The sequence below is a fragment of the Equus quagga genome, chromosome 8 (assembly GCF_021613505.1).
Source record: "Equus quagga isolate Etosha38 chromosome 8, UCLA_HA_Equagga_1.0, whole genome shotgun sequence".
NCBI lineage: Eukaryota > Metazoa > Chordata > Mammalia > Perissodactyla > Equidae > Equus > Equus quagga.
The window spans coordinates 3,772,239-3,795,086 of record NC_060274.1 but is presented as its reverse complement, the minus strand read 5'-3'; positions in this window follow the sequence as shown (position 1 = coordinate 3,795,086).

The window sequence follows — 22,848 nt, the reverse complement described above, 5'->3', positions numbered from 1 at the left end:
GCAGGCTGCAGCCTGGAAGCGGGTCCTCACCTGACCTTGCTGGCACCCTGATCTTGGACTTTCAGCCTCCAGAACTGCGAGACATAAGTGTCTGTGTTTTATAAGCCACCAGTGTGTAGTATTCTGTTATAGCAGCCCAAACTGACTGAGACACCTGGTTATTAGGAATCCCGAATTCACCCCCAGAGATCACAGAGATCCTGAAGCGGATCTACTTTGGTTATACAGAGAAAATCCACCTTAGCCTGTTTTTTCCGTGATAGGATCCACAGCTGACACTCACCGATCCAAAGTCCTATTAAAACACAGTTCTCTACTAACCCCACCCCACAGGTCCCAGGCATAAACTAACTGAAAAATGTTTTAAAAGGAAGAAAATAATTGAGAAAAATGTTTCTATGTGTTCTGAACAAGAGCTGCTGGACCCTTGCCTACTGCAAGTTCCAGTTCCAAGCTTCTTGGTAACAACTGGAAGGTGAGGGAGGGAGACAAGAGCTGAAGGTGCAGAGCAAGACCCCGAGGCCACCAGGTGGGGCTGTGGGATGTGGGTGGAGGGAATGGACAGCAGTGACCTCTCTATGGAAAGTTCGACTCTGGGCCTCTTAAGTCCCCGCCACTCTCTGACCCAAGTGGAGATGCTGAAGACCTCCTGCCTGAAACCTCCCCAGGGCTGCTTCCCCCTACACCTTCCATGGCAAAAAGGGCCACAGGAAAACAGCCCAGACCGCCCAGATGAGCTGCCCTTGTCAAGAGAAGATGTTAGCACAGTTGGTGATGGCCTTGCCAGCCCCTTCCCCACAGCATGGTGCTCACACTCTTCCTGGATTCCTCGACTTTGCACCCTTTTACAGGACTTGCAGCCCCGAGTGTGTTCCTGACTCCTCCTTCCCTATGGGTGGCCGTATCTGCACCCCTGCCCCATCCCCCTTAGCTGCTCCCTGGGCCTCCTCAGGCATGGCTCTTGCCCTCTTGCCCTGTGAGTATCTGGCCCCATCCTTCCCAGGAATAATCCAGAGGAACTTCACTGCCATCCCCATCACATCCAAACTGGCGACCTGCCCCCACTCACAGGTCTTGAGCTATGATTCTCCCCAAGGGAAGGCTGCCCATGAAGTTGAGACGAATCTTCCCGCAGGAACACAGGGGCTCACGAAGGTTGGTGTGTCACTGTCGCTGGTTGCCTCCAGCCTTTTTGCCCGCGCACCACCATCTGCTCCTCTCGGTTGCTCTCATTGTCTCATTTCATACCCCCTCCCCACTTAGGTTGGAAACCCTCATAGAGTGAGTAGACAAGAGTTAAAGGAGTTGCTGTTTACATTCTTTAACTTCGTTTTGAAGTAATTACACAAGGGCTGCAAAAAAAGAGGGCATCCCCATGTGTCCTGCACCGGCCTCCCCAGATGTCACATAACCACAGCACAATGACAAAAATCAGGAAATAAACGTTGATATGACTGTTTTAACTGCTCTAGAGTCACTCTTCAAATTTTGCCAACTGTCCTCCTAGGGTCCCTTTTCTGGTTCAGGATCCCATAGTTGTCAGACCTTCTTAGCGAAGTCAACTCTCCTGAGTCAGGCTGTTTCCGTACATCTCATTTCATTCTCACAGTCTTGTTAGTTAGGCTTCTTGTTAACACTTAAATGATGGCTAGAATGAGGCTAGAGACGTTAACCAACTTGATGGGGGTCACACAGCAATAAACTGCAGCATGAGTGTTTGAACCAGATCCAGAGCCTGAACTCTCCACAATATAAATCATGGCTACGCAGCCAGACCTCCTCCAAGCGCCCATCCCACATTCCCTAATGTCTTTCTCTTTTCCCATATAGCCACTCGTGAATATATTCCAGAGAACCCAGCACCATGCTAACTATATAGTAGGAGTTCAATGAAGGTTTTCTGAGTGGAGTTGAACATCGCAGGTATTTTATAGAATCTGAATGGGGTCTGGAATTGGGGCAACATTAAAACCAGGCTCTAGCTCCCAGCTTCAGAAATCATGCTTTGTCGGGCTCTGAATTTGCTGCCCAGCCTGTGGTCACCGGGTGCCTAGTTGACTCACAGATTGCTTTCAGTTTAAAGTTGACAACAAACATTCTTTGTGGCTTGTGTGTTCTTGGTGCAGCCCAATTGATGTATTTATGGCCCCAGTCAACCTTGCCTGCCACTCTTTGGTCCTGTTGTCATGTACTTCAGTTACGAATTTGCAGCACTTCCTGGATGACTGAAGTTTCAAAGAATTCTCTGAGAATAAAATATGCCCTGTGGTTCAATAGCACAGCTGATTTAGCAACTATGTCCCCAAAGAGTATTTGCCAAAGGAGGGCAGTCTCTGGAGGAATATCATATGTCTCTCTCTGTGACATGTTTAACCTGCTTTGCAGCAATTTGGGCGAAGCCAGAAAAGACATGTTTATCAAATCTGCAGATGACAGACTTACGAGGTATGGCTCACATGACAAATGACGGACTTGAACTACGGAAGGCCTCGCCGGGCTAGAACACTTCACCAAAACCACGAGATGAAATGAAACAGAGATAGATGTCAAGGCCTGCATTCAGGGTCCAAAAATCAATTACACAAGTGCTGGATGGGGAAAACATGGATTTATAGCCATTCACGGGAAAAAGACGTGGGAGGAGTTTTAGCAGACCACAAACTTGATGTGGAGCCAAGAGCAGATGTGGCTGCTGCGAAGAGTCGCGCCATCCCGTACCACACTCGTGGAGGGAGAACAAACAGAACTAAATGAGTAATGGTCCCACTGTGCTCGGGGTGGCCACACGATAACTTGAGGACTATCTTGAATTTGCTGGGCCACGTTTTAGGATGCAAACACTAGAAAACACTTACATACGGCCACTCGAAACTTCAAGCCATCCTAAAACCGACATCCCAAGGTGGGCAAACCCTTTAACAGATTCTCATTAGATGGAGGAGCGGCTCTCAGCCGTGGCTAAGCGTCAAAAATACCTGGGGAGCTTCAGAGGTTTCATATCTAGGATGATTCTCATGCCGGTTTGGTGTGGAGTCTAGACATCTGCAGTTTTAGAAGATTTCCAGGTGTTTCTGACGAAGAGCCAGGACTTAGAGTCACTGGCCTGAGGAAGAAAGACTGGTTTCAAAGAAGGATGGGTTTGCCTCCAGACCACCCTTCCCACCTCACTTCTACTATCCACTTGCTGTGGGTTGAATGTGTTTCCCCGAAAGACATGTTGAAGGTCTCACCCCCAACTACCTGTGAACGCAGAAGTAGGGTCTTCGTAGATGCAACGAGGTTAAAATGTGGTCACACTCCTTTAGGGTGGGTCCCATCCAATACGGCCGGTGTCCTTATAAGAAGAGAAAACAGAGACACAGGAGGAGAAGACCACGTGAAGACACAGACACACACAAACACAGACAGAATGTGGCCATGAGAAGATGGAGGTAGAGACTGGAGTGACGCTGCCACAAGTCAAGGGACACCTCGGGCTACTGGAAGCTGGAAGAGCTTTCAGAGGGAGCACGGAGCTGCTGACCCCTTGATCTCAGACTTCCGAACTCCTGAACCGTGAGATAGTAAATTTCTGTTGTTTAAGCTGCCCGGTTTGTGGCACTTTGGCACAGCAGACCTGGGGGACAAATACACCCACAAATACATTCCTTTTTATATGGTCCTCACCCTAAGACTGAACCTGTCCTTGTCCCTTGTGCACATCCTGTCGGCTTCCCCCTCCTTGCCTATCCAAGTCTTAGAGTACTTAGCATTTTCATTCTGGTCTTGAATGGACTTCTGCCTCTGGTGGAGATGACCCATTGTCCACCAAAGCCATTCTCCCCTGGTTTCTGGACACACAGCCAAAATGCATTTCCCAGCCTCCCTTATCAGTTGACCAAGATGTGGTCATCACTTGACTAAGTTTCTGCTACAGGAACGTGAGCAAAAGGGGCGTGAGCCACGTCTGGACCTAAGCCACCCCACCCTCTCCTCCACCAGCTGAAATCCTGACGTGGTAGAGGCCCAGCTTCCAGCACCGAGGCAAAGACAACATGCTGCCTCGGCAGTGGCAGCACGTCAGATGGGAAGAGGCTGGGTGTTGGAATAACCACAAAGAACACAGACAACTGCTGGCCCCAACACCTCCCCACACTAGCACTGTATCTTGTTGGAGCCCTTGCATTTTGGGGTCTATTTGTGGCAGTGGTCTCACCTTATCCTAGCAAGTATAGGACAAATCTTGTCCCTACTATTCTATGAGATACTTGAGAACAGACAGCATGACCATCGTCCTAGCACAATGCTTTCTATAAAACACATATTCAGTAAATGTTTATTAAGTGCCTTGAAAAGTATGGGAATGCACATAGAGAAGACAACTAAAAGAGATATAATCTCTATCTTGAGATATTTAACCATCAGTTGAATAAGAACGTGGGATTTTTGGGGGGTTCCAGAACCAAAAGGAACGTGGAGGAGCAAAATGAACTTCCTCACAATCCAGGGTGTCCAAGAATTAAACGAATTGCCTCGAAAAAGGACGGACCCTCTGTGTTTGGACGCTTAATGCAGAAATAGCTGACATTTGGCGAGGGCTTCTGGCAGTTGGATTTATAAGCTAGAGCTTTAGAATAGAGTTTCAGAATGATAACATAAATATGGGAGACATTCACATACGGATTGTATTTAAAAACTTGAGACTGGGTGAAACCACCTAGAGAGATGATGTGTGCAGACAAGAGGAGGGAGAAAAAATTGATCGAGGGGCTGGACTGGGAAGGGAGCCTTCCAGTGTCTAGCAGTGCGAAGGATAAGGAGGATAAGGAGAGAGCGTTCAGCGGGGGAGGAGACCCAGAAGAAGAGTGTGGCCAGCTGTGTCGCATACTGCGTGCATCACTCCCTCACTTCTTTAGCTCTCTTCTCTAAGGCCATCTGATCAAGAGGCTTTCCTGGACCACACCATCAGCATACCTGGCCCCTTCACCTGCTCTGCTGTTCTAGGTAGATTATCACCTGGCAGCTCCCATGCTCATTGTTAATTTTCTCTTTTCCACATGAGCTCCAAGGGGACAGGGACTTTGTTAAGCTGTGCATCCATCTCCAGCCTCCAGAAGAATGCCTGACATAGCACGGTGATCAACAGATTTGTGTGGTCTGAATACAAGCGTGTTAGCTAATTTGGGGAACAACACTCCATTAGTAGTTACCAGAATCTAGGTATTTTCTTGTTGAAAAATACCCCTGTTAGCAACTTAAAGAAAAACTATTGAAATTCTGATAGTCTCTCGCACATTTTGAATAGAGATGACATTTAATCACGATCAGATCCAATACACTAATATCAGTCATCATTTCCCTTTTCACTCATTCATTCTGCAAATATTGATTGAGACCTGCTATGAACCAGCCGATGGGATACGTGTTGCGCAAATGCAGCAGTAAAGAGAAGCGGGCACTACTCCTACCCTTGGCAAGCTTCCAGTCTAGTGCGTAGAGAGATATTTTGTGAAAGCCACAAAAATACCTTTGTAATTACAAACTTTGACGTTTGCTATAATGTGGAGTCCTTCCTGAAGAGGTCGCACTTAACCAGAGATGTAAGAGAGAGTGCCTGGAGCCTTGACAGTGGGGACACCCCAAGATGTGCATGTTCGCCAGGCTGCATGGCTCGGTCTTGGGGCTGCAGGAAGCTATTGCACCTGCTGAGGCTGGCACTCTGCTCTCTTAGGTGTTTGCTACAGAATCAACTGCAGCCACCTTCTCGGTGTAAAAATAGCATCTCCCTCTGCTTACGGAGTCGGGTTGCTCAGCAACCTGGTTTTTTTCCTTTTTCTTTTTGAATCTCCTCATACACTAATTTTTCATTGGCCCTTTGGGTAATTAGTCAAGAAGGGCTGATTGGTCCCAGCATTCTGATAAGTCATGCTGGCAAGAGTGAAGGGGAATGTGATGCCACTGTGGAGGGAAACAGAGCTCCTGCATGCTCCGTGCTGATGCCGACCACCTGCACCGAACCTGGAGGCTTCCTGCCCCAGCCTCAGGAGGAAAGGTGGAGGCAGAAGGAACCACAAGGAGGTTTTCAGAGACACGTTGGGGTCTTCCAGTTTTCACTCAGGAGTAAAGACATCCGACTAGTAGGCATGAAGTTATCTCTGTCTCTCTCATGCGCACACACCCTTAACAGTAAAGGATGAGAGACTGAAGTTAAAGACCTTCCTTCCAAACCCAGTGAGTGTTGGTTGGGAACGGAAAAAAGGTGACAGGACAAGTCAGTGACAAAGGTTAGTCCCCTTCTCAAGCTCCATTCTCAAGGCCAATTCAATCATTGATCCGTAAAGCGAAACTGTAAACTTCACCTTCATTCAGCACACTGGCCATGCGTCCAGTTCGTTACTGGATAGCACCGTGAAATTTACATGGAGTGAAATATATGATATTCCCTGGACTAACCAGAATATTGACGACAGGGTCTGATTAAAGTCCCAAGCAAGGGAATGATAAACCAGACTTGGGCCTCTCTTACCTGATAGAGAGATTCCCTTGCAGGTCACTGTCACTGTGCATGGTCAATACCATAAGTGGGAAAGCCTAGGATGTCTGGGATATGGAGTGTTATAAGCCCCAGCATATCCCCCATCTGCATACACAGTGAGTTGTCAACCAAATTGTTGATGAACAGTTTTTGATGATCCCGCAAGGGAGACATCTGCCCAGTCAGGAGCGCCTGCTCCATAGGGATGGGCCCTGTTTTCCATTGCATCTCCAGCACCTAGTGGGGTACCCAGCATGATGTTGATGTTCCCTAAGTACTAGCTGAATGAACCGATGTGTGCACCAGTGAACGAGGCTCCCACCAAGCAGCAAAGAATGCGTTTTCTTTCCTCTGTTCTTCCTATCTCCATACCAGTGTCTCTTCAAACTCACTTTGCAGAGCAATTCATCTCAAATGTGACAAATGATGATATCTTTCCTCTGTTTTAAGACATCCAGTGGCTCCCATGCAAACAGAGGGAAACCCAACCTCCTCGCAAAGCTACAGGCCTTGCATGGCCTGCCTCTACTTCCCCCTGGGCCTCATCCCCTTGCTGTCTACCTTCTAGCACTACAGAATGGCCCAGCCTTGACCTGTGCAGCTGGGTCTTGATTTTGGCTCTCTTCTCTGCCTGGAACACCCTCCTGACTCTCTCAGCTCCTCCTTTAAGACTCAATTTAGAAATCCCCCCTGCCAGAGGGCCTCTCCTTTCTATTCCACAGCACCCTGCACAGGCTTCACACTTAGCCTTAGAACTCATCAGAGGGCACTGAGACAATCCACTTTTGTTTCCTCCACTCCACCATAGGATGAGATTTCCCAGAGTGGATGTCTTTTTCTCATTTTCTTTGTCTCCGCTACTAAGCACAGTCCTGTCCCACAAAATTGTCCAAGGATGTTAGCTGATCTGATATTCATTGGTGAGTTCCAAGTATCCAGAGATATTTATACAGTCCATTATCAAAGTTGCTTTCCAAACAGACTCAGTCTGTTATTAACAATCGATCACCTTTCTTCTTACATCATTTGTGTGAACTATGAGAAAGAACAATCAATAATTATTTTGAATTTGAACAAAATGAAGACAAGGCTTTATTTTTTATAATTGCATTGGCCACATATGCAGATTACATCTGTCTTATAAACTCAGGGTCTTTCCAAAAATCTTTGTTCGAGGAAGCCCACGTCATCTTATCATCCATCTCTCCGACTACTGCCCTGGTTTCTCAATGATGCACAGAATGTACGTCACGGTTTGAATCTGCACTTTAGTGGCTGAACTTATGTGATGCCGAAATAGATAAAAAGTAAAACGGCTTCTGAGAAATGAGTATTTTCCTTTGATTTGTGTCTCTGGCTTCAAGGTCTCAGATCATTAGTTGGCTGATTGAATTTTACCCAGATGCACTGGCGGTTTTGGGAATCGTATGCAAGGATAGTTCAGCCTGCGATATTTCCTTCTTTCTCTCACCTTGCTTGGTATCACGTGAACTCAAGATGCTTCCTCACCAAACTGGCTCTCTTCAGTCTTCCCTGCATCAGAGAATGGTTCTCTGTGCAAAGCTGGCTAGCTGACCACTGGAATCTGTGTTCCCCATCCATAAAAGAGAGTTCTAGAAAGTGGCTGCCCACCAGGGATGGTATTTCGCAGCCTCACTTTGCATCTAGATGTGGCCTCAAGGCTGGCCCTTGCCAGTGGAATGTGAATGGAGGTGCGAGGTGTCATTTCCGGAACACGGCTTACAGCAAATGTGGCTTCTCCACACTCTTTCTCCTTCCACAGTCTGGATGTAGATAATATGAGTCCCTGGGTCAGGGGAGACTACAGAAGGAAGGGGCATGGGCCCTGAATCTCTGGATGGGGGAAGTCTGCGTGGAACAGGAGCACGCATTCCGCACTGTTACGTGAACCAGAAATAAACTTCTATCGTATTTGAGTCTCTTCCATCAGAGATGTCACATTACTCCTGGTGTGACGGACCAGGAAGGAGCGTGTGCTGGTAGTTGGGACATGAGGGCAGGTCTGCTTGAGATCCTTGGTTATTAAAAGCAGCTGCATTTCACAGGGCCACATGCTGTTGGAACTAGAGTTGGGTACAAATAACTAGGGAAAATTTCCATGGTAGGAGCCACATTCTCTCTTGACAGCCCTTTGCTCATCCCAGCCTCCTGGTGTGAAGACAGAACTAGCATTGTGTGGTGTTTTGGGACCGAGAGGAGGGAGATGGGAAAGTTTGTTTTGCCTTTTCTCACCCCATCAATCACAGTAGTTGGGTCAAGCTCAGACTCTGGAGCCAGACTGCCTGGTGTTCATGGCCCACTACTCATGAGCTGTATGAACCTGGGCAGGTTACTCCGTTGTCAAATCCTCATCTATAAAATGGGCATGAAAACCATAGTATTCTCCTCACTGGTTTGTTGTGACGGTCAGACGCATTCACGTATATATGATTTAAGCAGTGCCTAGCACACAGTAAGCACCAATAAAAGTCGCAATTATTATCACAACAATAATAATAATTGTTTACTCTGCTCCTGTCCTCTCCTAAATAACTTCTTAAACCTAACATAACTGGGTCCATCAGAACGACCCCCAGGTGATCTCCCCTCGTTCTTTTAAGGATTTACAGTCAGCCCTCATTATCCGCGGGTTCCGCATCCACGCACTCAACCACCGCGGATGGAAAAGCTCGTGAGGGTTCCGTCTGTACTGCATATGTACAGGATTTTTTTGGGGGGCCATTATTCCTTAAACAATACAGCATAACAATCATTTACCGAGCATTCACACTGTATTAGGTAATATAAGTAACCTAAAGATGATTTAAAGTATACGGGGAGGATGTGGGTACGTTATATGCAAATACCATGCCATTTACGTAAGGGACTTGAGCATCCGCGTGGATTTTGGTATCCCAGGGTTCCTGGAACACATCCCCTGCGGATACGCAGGGACGACTGTCCTCCTGGATCATTCTAATTCTTTCACATAGGACCCTGTCAAGATACTTGTGCTGTATGACAATGACCTTTCATTACCGGCCTCCCAGTTGATCTCTTCTCCTCCGTAGCATCCCGCCTCTACACGACCTCATCACCATTCCTCCAGCTCTTCCCTCCACCACCATGACCTGCTCTCGGCTGGCTCTCTCGAGCACCACGGATTCCTCTGACCACTGCGGGGCCTCATTCCTCTCCTTACCAGCCCACTTACATACTGCATCTCTATGACCTCTGCTGAGGCCCACCTTTAGCTCCCTTGCCCCATCTCTTTGTTCTAGTGGCCTCACTAGAGTCAGTCATCTGACTATGAGTCCAACTCATTAGCCTCGGGGAGGGAGGGGAGCCTTCCACTGCTCACAGTGTGTTCACTGTCCCTCTCTCCTCCAGGACTCCTCCATCCCTTTCCTTTTTGCCATGGCCAGCACTGTTCCACCCTCTCCCTCACTGGTCACCTGGCTTTCTGTGCTCTCTGGGGCTATTTTCCCTCCCTTCCCAGTGACATCCACGCTCCCAGATCAACTCTCAGTCCCCATCCTGCCTGGCTTCTCAGCAGCAGTGTGCAACACTCAACACATCTCCTTTGAAGGTTTTCTTCACTTGCCTACTTTCCTGTTGTTTCTCCTCTATCGTAGACCCCCTTTCCCAATCTCTATCACCTGACCTATAAAACTCGGGGGCCTGACCTTTGAGCCTCTTTGCTTTCCTGGCTACCCTTCCTCCCCATCCCGTGGCTTCAAATAACATTGGTGCCGGTGACCCCACCTGTGAATGTCAGCCTGCGCCTCTCTCCTGAGCCCCAGACACTACCTCATGGTGGCAGGCTCAGCAAGCCCAGCTGCGTCCAAACTGCACCCCTGATGTCCCCGTTCCAGGCTCCCCAACTCAGAAAGTGGGGAGTCCTGTCTTCTAGTTGCTCAGGACTTTAATTCTAGAGTCTTCTTGACAGGCTACTCTCTCCCACACCCCACATCCAGCCCCCCAGCAGATCCTGGTGCCTTTTAGCTTCATGACATATCCAGCATCCAACCTCTTCTCCCATGCACCATGGAAGTGATAGAAGCACCACTTCCTCTCACCTGGATGCCCGGAGTCCCGGGTGCCCTGTTCACCCTTGTGGCCCTTTAGCCTCTCACCGCAGCAAGCCGAGCGAAAAGGGATCTATCTATCGGCTTCCCGTCTTGCTCAAATCAAAGCTAAGAGTCTAATGACAGCCTTTGAGGCCCCAAGCACATCTCTGACAATGCTCCATCACTGTCTTCTCCTTCCCTCTGCAGCTTCCTTGGCTCAGGTCCACAGGGCTTCCTCCCCCAACCTGATTCTGAACACCTACCCCTCCCCTCCACTTCTTACCTCCTTTCCCTGCTTTATTTTTTCTGAGCGCTTATCGCTGTTTTTAATACGTACTGATCTTGCTGATTGTCTCTTTCCTCCGGTAGAATGTGTGCCCCAGGAAGGGATTTTCTCTAGTTTGTGCTCTGCTGTGTGCCCAGTGCCTTGAATAGTGTCTGGCATGAACTGGATGCTCACAAAATCCAAGGTGAGTGAACGATGTGATGAGGTAAGAGAGAACAATCTTATCTTGGATTGGAAGATGTGTGGGTGAAGCCCACCGCTGGTGGGCACGACCCAAGAAAGGGCTGATGTTGGTGACCGCAGTCAACTTGGCCAGAACACTCTGGAAGTCAGAAACATGCCCAGGAGCCGAGCAGTGGGGACGGGATGTTTACATCCAGACTCTCCCTGATGAACAGATGGGAATGTTTTGATTGCTCATCAGATAGCCCCACCGCATCTAAATAAATTGCTGACAAATTTGCTAAGTACAGTGCTTTCTGTTGGAACATTCACAAGGCAACTAATATATATAGTGTGTACCAGCTTAAAAGCAATGCTGCCAGAATAAAACTATATTTGAAAGTTTCTTTTAATAACATCTTGGGGGTGTTTTTTTTTTTTTTTTTGGGGAAGTCTAATTTGGTTCTGCAAAGGGATGAAGCTTAAGTTCCTAGTAAAATGAATTTAGGTCCTCAATATCTTTATTTCTATATGCTAGAAGATTCTATAACTATTCTGGAGTTAAAAATTGCAAAAAAAATTCCAAATTATGTGAATAAAATCTAACGTACATGTACAGTATCACAATCCACAAAACCAAAGGAAAAAAAGATGTAGATTTTGGAATTAGGCTGACCAGACACATGCTGGCTATTCTGAGCCTTGTTTCATCATCTGAAAAATGGGGATTGTGATATACATCTTGCAGGCGTGCTGTAAGGACTAGAACCCGTATAAATATAGTCACTAGCAGACTACTCAGCAGGAAACACATGTTCCCAAGTGGTGGTTGGCAATCCATGCCTTTTCAGTTACTAAAAAACAGAACAAAGGAAAACCAACCTATCTAATCTTGATGTTATGAAAGGATTTTTAAGAATCCTGATGCTATTATATCTCAAAAATTCTTATAATTTAAAAACCCCCAAATGATGACATAAGCCACCAACCAATCCTTTCCCCAAAACAAGGCTTTTTATTAAAACCAGTCTACTTTCTGTGATGGAGAACATAGAAAATATGTATTGGACTGTTCTCTGAACACTTTCGCCAAGAACAGGGTTCCTAAAATGACGTGTAAAGACTTTGTTATAAAACTCCATCTGAGTTTCTCAGAATTACATAATTAAAAGAAAAAAAAATTTTTTTTGAGGAAGATTAGCCCTGAGCTAACATCTGCTGATCCTCCTCTTTTTGATGAGGAAGAGTGGCCCTGAGCTAACATCTGCCAATCCTCCTCTTTTTGATGAGGAAGACTGGCCCTGAGCTAACATCCGTGCCCATCTTCCTCTATTTTATATGTGGGACACCTGCCATGGCATGACTTGCCAAGCAGTGCCATGTCCACACCCCGGATTCCAACTGGTGAACCCCCGGCCGCCGAAGCAGAACGTGCGCACTTAACCACTGCGCCACTGGACAGGACCTTAAAAGAAAAATTTTTAAAGGACTTTAGAACCATGGAATTTCCCTAAACAAATGACCTCATTCTATAGATGAAGACTTGAAGCCCAACCCTTCTCTGGTCATACAGGCAAGACTTGGTGTGGTTTCCAGACTGCTAATCCAGTACTCTGTCATCTACACTATGGTTGGAGCAGCTGGTAAACCAGATGACTAAACCATGGAAAGAGACACAGGCCTGCCATCATCCTTTCAGTGCAGACCTTCAGTTCCCTGACATGAGTGTTTTTGCGTCGCAGTCATTCACCATGTGTGGCTCACCCACCAGGTGCATATGGGACATTCGGCTTGCCCTCCTCATCCTCACAGCCTAGAAGGGATGACAGGTCACATTCCTGGAGACATGCACAGTAAGGATCATGTGAGGGGGATAAAGCAATGATCTAAGAGCCTAGAAGACGAGAGCTCATTTCCTGGGTGCCCTTAGAGGAAGCTTTCAAGGGACAAGGAAGCAGTGGTGTTTCCTCTCTGGGAAATGTCTGTCCCTAAGCTTCCAAGCGGTTCACCACTGGATCCTCATTATTCATGGATTCCATATTGGCGAATTCACCTCCTTTCTAAAATCTGTTTGTAACCCCCACATCAGCACGCCTGGTGCTTTTGCTCATCTGCGACATGTGCAGAGAGGTAAAAATTTGAGTGTCCCAATGCACACATTCCCAGCTGAGATCGGGCGAGGCAACACTCTGCCTTCTTGTTTCAGCTCTCATACTATAAATGAGTCCCTTTTGTGGTCTACTTAATGCCACATTTGCCACATTTTTGTGCTTTTTATTTTTCATTTCGCTGTTTCAAATGGACCCCAAGCCTAGTGCTGAAGCACTGCCTCATGCTTTATGCAGAAAACACGTGTGTTAGCGAAGCTCGTTCAGGCATGAGTGTGTGTGGTTGGCCATGAGGTCAATGTTAATGAGTCAACAATATAGATTAAATAAGGTGTCTTTAAGCAAAAACACACACAAATAAGGTTATATATTGATCAGTGGATGAAAATGTGTGACCAGAGGCTCACAGGACCCTCATCATATATTTCCCTTAGGAGCAACAGTTCAATGTTCGCTAGGTCAATGTCAGGAAGACTTTCTAGAATACCTACCATGAATAATGAGAATTGACTATGAATGTATACACAGACATATACACACATATGTACGTGCACACACATATATGTATATATACATATGCACACTGCATATAAGCACATATACACACGTGTATGTATGTATGCATGGATATGTAAGCATGCATGGGAGGATATGGCATAGGGCTCCAGTCATGGTTTCATGAAAGCAGACTGTCAGGATTCAATAACCAACAGAGTGAAACTAAGAAATCTCAGGAAAAGGGAATTGAAAGCTAAAAGAAATGCATCAAGGTTCTGTGCGTAAACCATCCATCAGGGCCCCAAATTCAAGACAAGACACGCATGAGATATGCCCCCTGGCATGTCTGTGGTTCTTTGAGCTTTGCAAAGAGGTTTTACATCTTTCTTACAATGACTCTGACTTCAGCTGGCCTGTAAGAGCTCCAGGACACAAGGCCTTCTTTTAAAGATGGTAATACTTTTCATTATTTCAAAATATTTCAATATTCTAAATATGTTAAGTGTCACAAATTACTTGTCTCCAAAGAGTTTATATTAAAAACTTTAAATGTTAATACTTTAAGGAAAACACCCACCCCCTATGTACGCACCCCTGCTGGCTTTGCAGTACAGAAAAGAAGGAAGCTTCTCCAACTGTCAACATTTTGAAGCAGTGTTATCATACAGCTTTGAGGTTCCCATAGCAACGTGTTCCATCGCCTAGGTGACAGTGATTTTATGATGTCACCAATGAGCTAAACTAACTTAGAAAACACACGGACATTTCCTCTCTGGTGCCCCTGCATCTCACAGTTTTGCCCTCTGAGCCTGAGCAGGTCGATGTACCAAGTGCAGCTTTGTGAAGAGTTCTGAGGATGTTTCATAAACAGAATTCCACAGGAATTGGCCTGTTAGAGCATCTTTCATCTTCAAGGGGTTTACAACACTTACCGAGTTGCCCCCTCACGTTATCCCACGGAGATTGCTCCCAGCTGCAGAACAGATGCCAAAACGAAACACAGCAGCTTGGGAGAAACACGCAACAGCTGTACAAAGGCGTTAGGGAGAGGGTGAGATGGAAAATGGCCAAGGATATTGTCACTAACTCAGATGGCGGGAGTCAGTTCGGGAAAAGCCGATGAGAGGCATGAACCATCCGAGGCCAGTTTTTGCTTTCTCAAACCGAGTGATTGCCAAAATTCAGGAAGATATGCCCCCCTTGGCTTCCTTCTGTTAATACTCCCATCCGTGTTGGATCCCACAAGGGAAAGCATCACACACGAGCGCAGACGGGTAGAAGAGAAAGAGATAGGAGTGTGGGCTATTTCAGACCAGAAACTTAAGACTTGGAAAGGGGATTCTATGCTCCTTTCCAATTTCTCTCCCAACTGGTTTGTCTGAATGACAGATGTGGAACAGGATGCTTCTAGAGAAAAAGTGAAATTTCGAGAATGGAATGTCATTCCGCTGGTTTCAAGGCACAGAAACACCCTCCTAATGCATGTTTTGCTTCCCGAATAATCCAACATCATTATGGCACTTTATAATTAACCCAAAGGGGGCCTTTAACAAACAGCATGGAGCTCACACTTGAAAATGGACAATTACAGAGTGTGTCCAAAACCAATTTTCTGTTGCAAAAGGAAAGCATGTCATCTAACTCCTTGTGTTCAGACAGAAGTGCAAGAACCCAGGCTTCAATGAAGAGGCCCGGCTTATCAGGTTGAACAGATATTAAGTTAGACAGGTATAAAGCTGAGTGCTGAGGGTGAAGACAGAAGAAGACAGGGTCCCTTGTCTCAAATGTAATGACTGAAAAGAAAAATCAGATTTTTTAAAAGTTATAATAGTAAAATGAGAAATAACTGGAGAATAGGACAAGAAAATATCATGAAATCCTAAGACCTGATACAGACCATATAGTCCATGTGAAGACTGGGATGAGAGTTACAAACCAAGACGGTTAAGAGACTATCCCGCACTTACCGTAACTTGTCACTATTCAGCCACATTTTCTGTACGCCAGAGAAGCAGCACCATGACAGGACCAGAAAGGTGTGGGACCCCCTCCCCTGCCTACTATGGAGCGCCACTATCTTCCTCTCTTTCTGTGTGCCCCCCAGAGCATTGCACGTAAAGTCAAATGACCCAACACTGTGTCATTGGACCCTGTGGCCCACAGTGTTCTGCTTTCATGTTCCAAAAAGCCACATGATTGCCACAAGCCTAGATTATTGCTATATGCATACTTCAAAGCTTTTTCAGCCTTCCAGCTTCTTCTTCTTTTTTTTTTTTTTTTTGAGGAAGATTAGCCCTGAGCTAACATCTGCTGCCAACCCTCTTTTTGCTGAGGAAGAGTGGTCCTGAGCTAATATCCTTGCCCATCTTCCTCTATTTTATGTGGGACGCCTACCACAGCATGGTCTGACAAGCCATGCCATGTGCACACCCGGGATCCAAACCTGCGAACCCCAGGCCACCAAAGCAGAACGTGTGAACTTAACCACTGCACCACTGGGCCAGCCCCCTTCCAGCTTCTTTAGCTATGTTACTCTGTATGCTCAAATAGAGGAGTATCTTTGACATTTTGGTGGTCATTGTTTTTAATTTCTGTTTTTGGTTGTACTTTGAAATAATCCAACGTCCAAGACGGTCCTGGAGTTAAAGTGTATGACTCCACCAGAAAAAAAGACAATTTGATATGAAGATATTCCTAAAAATACTTAATCCAGCCATGTCATCAGGTTCGATTACTGGTCCTTAAATGAAGACGTAAACAATCACAATCAATGAGTAATTACTTTTGCACAAAGTCGTTGTGCTAACATTGCTATGGGAACGTTAATTGGAAAATGTGTGATGATTCTGCTTTAAATATTCTAAAAAATGTTGTCAGCAATTTTCGGAACTAAAGTCAGTTCCTCATTTGCAATCTGTTGATCCAAACATGTTTCTGCAAACTCTGCCAGTGACGAAAAGGTGAAATGTCTGTCGGTGTCAGGAGACTCCGTGACCTAATTCCAATTTTGATTTCCACATGTTCTTTTCCACTATAACTGGGTCAGTAAGTACTCAGGCTCAAAACTGGAATTTAAGGTCAAAACTTATTGCTGGCTGCGTCTTACATGACAACACGGCAGGCAAAGCTAATGACAAAGGAGAAAAGAAAACAAGAGCTCGATTCCTTTCCTTCTGCTGCTGCTTTCTCCCACTCTCTGCCAGATTCGTATGCATACTAAAGTTTCATTTATACCAAGTGTGATGTTTCCTGGCTCTGGGTGAAGACTGTAAAAACAAAACAAAACAAAAAACTGGTTCCTTTTGGTCTTCAGAAACTACTAGCAATTCTGTCTCTTCTGTGCGGTCGGTTGTCATACAAATTAAATTTTAACTTGCACTGTGGGATGTGGACCAACCGTATTGTCAATGTCATAAATTAAAACACAATGTCCTCTGTTAATGGACATTGTCCACTTCTGTCTCCACCATATGGAGAGCTTGAAAGAGTCATCTCTCTTGTCCAAGTTCCATGTCGCTGGGATATTCTAGTTGCAAGCAGCAGAATAGCCAGTGAAAAATAGTTGAAATAGTTGGAATTTAGTTATTTCATGTAAGAAGTCTTGCGGTTGGGTGGTTCCAAGACTAGTTAACTCAGCAGCTTAAAAATGTCAGGGCTCCGGCTCAACTTGGCTGAAATTCCTCTGGATTTCTTTGCACTGCAGCAAGATGGTGACAATAATTCCCATCACCGTGCTCGGCCAGGGAAGAGGAAGGTCATGCCCTCCACCCCAAATCTCATTTTATTTTAGAAAAACTCTTTTTCCAGCTGGTCTCCTTCCCCAGACGCCAGGACTGGGTTACAGGATCCACACTGGGCTATCACCAACAGCGGGAACTGAATTATCGTGACTGTCTTAGATTAATTACGATTCAACCCTGGAATGGAAGGCGTCATGGTCCCAGGACTCACGAGAGGCAAAAACAGGGACAAGGTTGGGATTCTGCAAGCGACGAAGAATCAAAGGGAGGGAATGGCTGGGAAAGGTGTCTGCTATGTGCTCCAGCACAATCGCCACAACTAAGAGCTGTTGAAATCTAACACTTAGTTCTAAGTCCGAATCAGGGCAAATGGAGGAATAAGACTTTGGCCTCTACCATCATAAATCTGCATGTTATCTATCTTCCTAGAACGGTAAAAAGGGGATACTAACTGAATAAAATAAAGGAGAAAAGCCAGTCAGGTGTCCTGTGTAGCATTTTGGCGGAGCACATAGGAAGCTGGAATTTGGCATAAGCACAGGGCCAGCCAGTACTTCCAGAAAGCCTTCCTTCCCCATCCTTCCCGTCTCAACAGGATCAAACCCTCCCCATCTCTCAAGGCCTGTTTAACATTGCCTCCTTCTCTGGATCCCAAGACCCCGACGTACCCATGTGTTCTAACGTCCGTGACATGTGTCTCGGTATGTCCGTCCCATCTAACTTATGAGGCTCCTTATCGTCTGCCCCTGAGTGAAGAACCAGGACTCCATAACCTTCTTGGTGTCACACCTCATTCTTATCGTTCCCCAATAAATGCTCGATAAATACAGGATGCTCACTAACATTAATTTTTTTAGTACTCCAGAAAGGAAAATGATTTTGTAACCCAACAATACCAGGGTGTTGTAAGAAAACATAGAGCGAACCAAGTAAATTCGAATATTAGAAGCTGTGAAAATTTTGTGTGTGTGAGGAAGACTGGCCCTGAGCTAACATCTGTTGCCAACCTCCCTCTACTTTGTGTGCGATGCTGCCACAGCGTGGCGTGATGAGTGGAGCTAGGTCCGTGCATGGGATCCAAACCTGCAAACCTCAGGCTGCTGAAGTGGAGCATGTGAACCCAACCACTACCTCACCAGCCAGCCCCAGCTGTAGAAATTTTTTAACCACAGTGATATCATCATATATAGAATTTTCTGAAGGTTCGATTAAACATGAATGTATTCCTTTTTTTTAATAGATGCTATTTTTAGAGCAGTTTTAGGTTCACAGAAAAACTGAGCAGAAAGCAGAGTTCTCACACATGCCCTGCTACCCCCCACCCCAATGTACAGTCTCTTCTTAAATTGCCAACAGCCTTTGAAAATATGGATAATTAAAATGTAATATATATTTTCAGGTTTAAAAAAAGTGAATAGGGGGCCAGCCCAGTGGCATGGTGGTTAAGTTTGCACACTCCACTTCAGGGCCTGGGGTTCACAGGTTTGGATCCTGGGTGTGGACCTACACACCGCTCATCAAGCCATGCTGTGGCAGCATCTCACATACAAAATAGAGGAAGATTGGCACAGATGTTAGCTCTGGGCCAATCTTCCTCAAGCAAAAAAAAGAGGAAGATTGGCAACTGGTGTCAGCTCAGGGCTGATCTTCCTCAGCTAAAAAGAAAAATGAATAGACTGCTTTGGCTTATTTTCCATGCAGAACACACCTCGAACCACCATCAATTTCTATCAAATTGAGATTTAATGTTATTGATACGTAAATGATTAGAAATTTCATGATCTGCCTACAGGAGGAGTAGCAGAAATTCTTTTGAAACAATAATTATTTTAGTAGCCAATAGTTCAACCGATTTATGACTTTTTCTCACAGAATTTCCTGAACGGCAAACTGATTTTGCACTTAAACTAGTTGTATTTGAATATAGTTTCAGTGTTCCATTTTTATAAAGGTACCTATAGTAAAACGTAGTCTCTTAGCTTACATTCTTTAGACCAATTTGGCTATGCGCTCAGGTATTAGAAACACATTTTCTAGAAAGAGCCCTACCTGACAACATTTCCTGTCCACAGGCTTTACCGTGCATGTGAAGCCCTCGCTCCAGGAGTGTCCAGTGGGCACCTGGAAAGTTAACATACTAATGAGTGACATGGACTCTCACATCCTCTCGACAGGTGTGCTTGCAACCTTGTGATGAGTTAAGGAGAGCTCTTCTCAAAGACAGATGGCAGGAAACCAACCGCCTCCTACCAAACAGCAAACACGTGAATGTAAATCCCATTCTTCTGGAAGTGCCTCGTACCCACAGACATGGCAAATTGTCAAGGTTTAGAAAACGGATGCTATTCTTAACAAACATAGAAGAAAAGATAAGGGAGTTGCTGAACCTTCCCTGATAGCCCATTTTGAGGATTAAAACTTTTCTTTTTTAAATTTTTAAAATTTATTTATTTATTTATTTTTTATTGCAGTAGCATTGGTTTATAACATTATATAAATCTCAGGTGTACATCATTATATTTCGCTTTCTGTGTAGATTACATCATGTTCACCACCCAAAGATGAATTACCATAGGCATGTGCCTAATCACCCCTTTCGCTCTGCTCCCTCCCCCTTCCTCTCTGGTAACCACCAATCCAATCTCTGTCTCTATGTGATAGTTTGTTGTTTTTATCTTCTATTTATGAGTGAGATCATGTGGTATTTGACTTTCTCCCTCTGACTTATTTCACTTAGTATAATTCCCTCAAGGTCCATCCATGTTGTCACAAATGGCCAGATTTCATCTTTTCTCATGGCTGAGTAGTATTCCATTGTGTATATATACCACATCTTCTTTATCCATTCATCCCTTCATGGGCACCTAAGTTGCTTCCAAGTCTTGGCTATTAAAACTTTTCTCCTCCTTATGCCTTAGTCAATAAGCTCAGCTGGTTTGCTGCCTTCTCTGAATTGACCAGGTTCTTCGGAGATGAAAACAGAGAGCTAGATGCTTGCCACTGCCCCCGTTTCTGTTACAAAAGCAAAGGCAACCCACCTGGGATATGTATGTCCACACCATCTCCTGGAGTGAGGCAGGCTATGCAGCCTTGCTGGGTCCCGCACTCGGGCATGGGGCTGACATGTGCTGTAAGTGATGGAGTTGCCCAGGCCCACGCCCTCCTCGGGATGGCCTGGTGTTTCGTTGTTAACAGGAAGTGCCCTGTTGCTCCACAGACCGAGTTCCTTCTGTCAACATGGTCTCTCAACTCTCCAGCCAGGGGTCAGCAAACTTCTTCTGTGAGGACCAAATAGTTCATAGACAGGGCTCTGCGGGTCACATACGGTCTCTGTCACACTCACACAGTCTCTTCCTTCTGGTTCTTGTCTTTCTCCTCCTCCCCGCCTCCTCCTATTTACAACCCTTTAATAAAGCAGAAACCCTTCTTAGTTTGTGGGCTGTAGAGAAGGGCCATGGGCCGGATTGGTCTGCCATCTGCCATTTGCCAACCCAGGCAAACCATCCAAAGCTATCTTTACGATCCTATTTTTAGAACTAGAATCACTTAGTGGCTCTTTAATCTAATCTTCCTAACATTTCCTGAACTTTATTGCACAGACAAAAGCACACATAATGCTCTAATATAAGTCCAACCAAGGTAGAAATCCTGCCATTGATAACTTTCAGAAGCCTCATAGTGATGAGGATAGGTCCCTGGTCACCAACTCTGTACATTGCTTAACGTCTCTGATGTCTTTATAGATTCGGCTCCTATCATTTCACATCATTAGACACTCGTCAATCACCCTAAGAAACGACAGTCACCTGAAGTCGTCAGCTCGCTACTGTCAGTTCTCTGCCTGTTCAGTGCACAGTCTTTTCAGGATGCTCATTTGGTGACACATTGCCTGCAGTCACTTTTGTGCTACAAGGACAGAGTTGAGGAGTTGCAATAAAGACCATACGGCCCAGAAAACCTAAAGTATTTCCTGCTGGTCCTTTCTAGAAGAAGCTTCCTGACCCCTGATCTAAACTACAAAGCAGGATTGAGGACATTCATTTATGTATTTTCTGCTTTGCAACTGATGCTTTATCACCAACCTTCACACATGCATTCTTGCACTCACAACTTTTTTCAAAAATTCTTACTGGCCATCTCTTCTGTGCATGGCGCTTTGTTAGTCTGGAGTGGGGAATGTGTTACAGTAAAAGGATCCCTATCATTAAGAATGACGCCATTGGTCTTCTAACCCCCATATAATTATATTGAGCGAGTATCCAAATGCTTATCCTCCAAGGTTGGGCTGTCACACGTACACACACACACAAACACACACATACACACACACACCCCTATTTACTACAAATTAGGACAAAAATCAAAGTCAGCAATAGGCATGGTCAGCCCTTGTCATATTTTGAAGTTGGTAAAAATATGGTTTTTGATGTTTCCACCCCTTTTTTCTTTGCCGATAACCTCTCAGTATTCTCTTACCTAAATATTTCTGTCATTTCCTGAAATATTATCGTTTGTTAATTATCTTATTTTACACTGAATAACCCACTAGAATACATCTCATTGGGCAAAGGTTTTATCTTATACCACCATATCCCCACCATTTGGAAGAGGCCCTGGACCACACTCAGTGCTCAGTCAATACTCGTTAAACGGGGCCGGCCCCATGGCTGAGTGGTTAAGTGCGCACGCTCTGCTTCAGCAGCCCAGAGTTCGCTGGTTCGGATCCTGGATATGGACCTACACAATCCTCATCAAGCCATGCTGAGGCAGCGTCCCACATAGAAGCACTCGAATGACCTAAAACTAGGATATACAGGTATGTACTGGGGCTTTGGGGAGGAAAAAAAAAAAAAAAGAGGGAGATTGGCACTGATGTTAGCTCGGGGCCAATCTTCCTCACCAAAAAGCAAAAAAAAGAAAACCTAAATACTCATTGAATAAATATATTCTCCACACACAAGTGGCACCCTCTCCAACCTCTGTGTGACGGAAATCTGCTTGGAGGAAGGAACCTTACGTGGAACAAAACAATCTAAAGGCTCATTTTGTCACTACTCTTGGCCTTGAGTGAGGGTCTGTGCCTTCTGATGTGCACAGTCAGGCCCTAGAAACCAGCTCTTGGGTCAGAGGGGCCAAGGGGGGGGACTGCTGGTGCTACGGTATGCTGCACAGATAGCCTCTCTCCAAAGAACAGCCCTGGACCCTGGATCTCCCCAGCTCCTGCTCACACCCCTTATTCCCCTTCTGGAATCTCGTCAACAATTGAGAGATAAGTAGGTGTCAGCTGCCAATAGGCTGTGCATAGAGACAGACTGCCCTCTGGAGGCGTGGTAATCCTGGATGGTCAGTTTAGAGAGCAAAGAAAGAACGACCTGTGGCTGGTAGTGGTTTACTTCTTCAACAAATATTTACTGAGCACCTAGGGGTCCGACAGGGAAGAAAAATGACAATGATCTCTGCCCTCATGGAC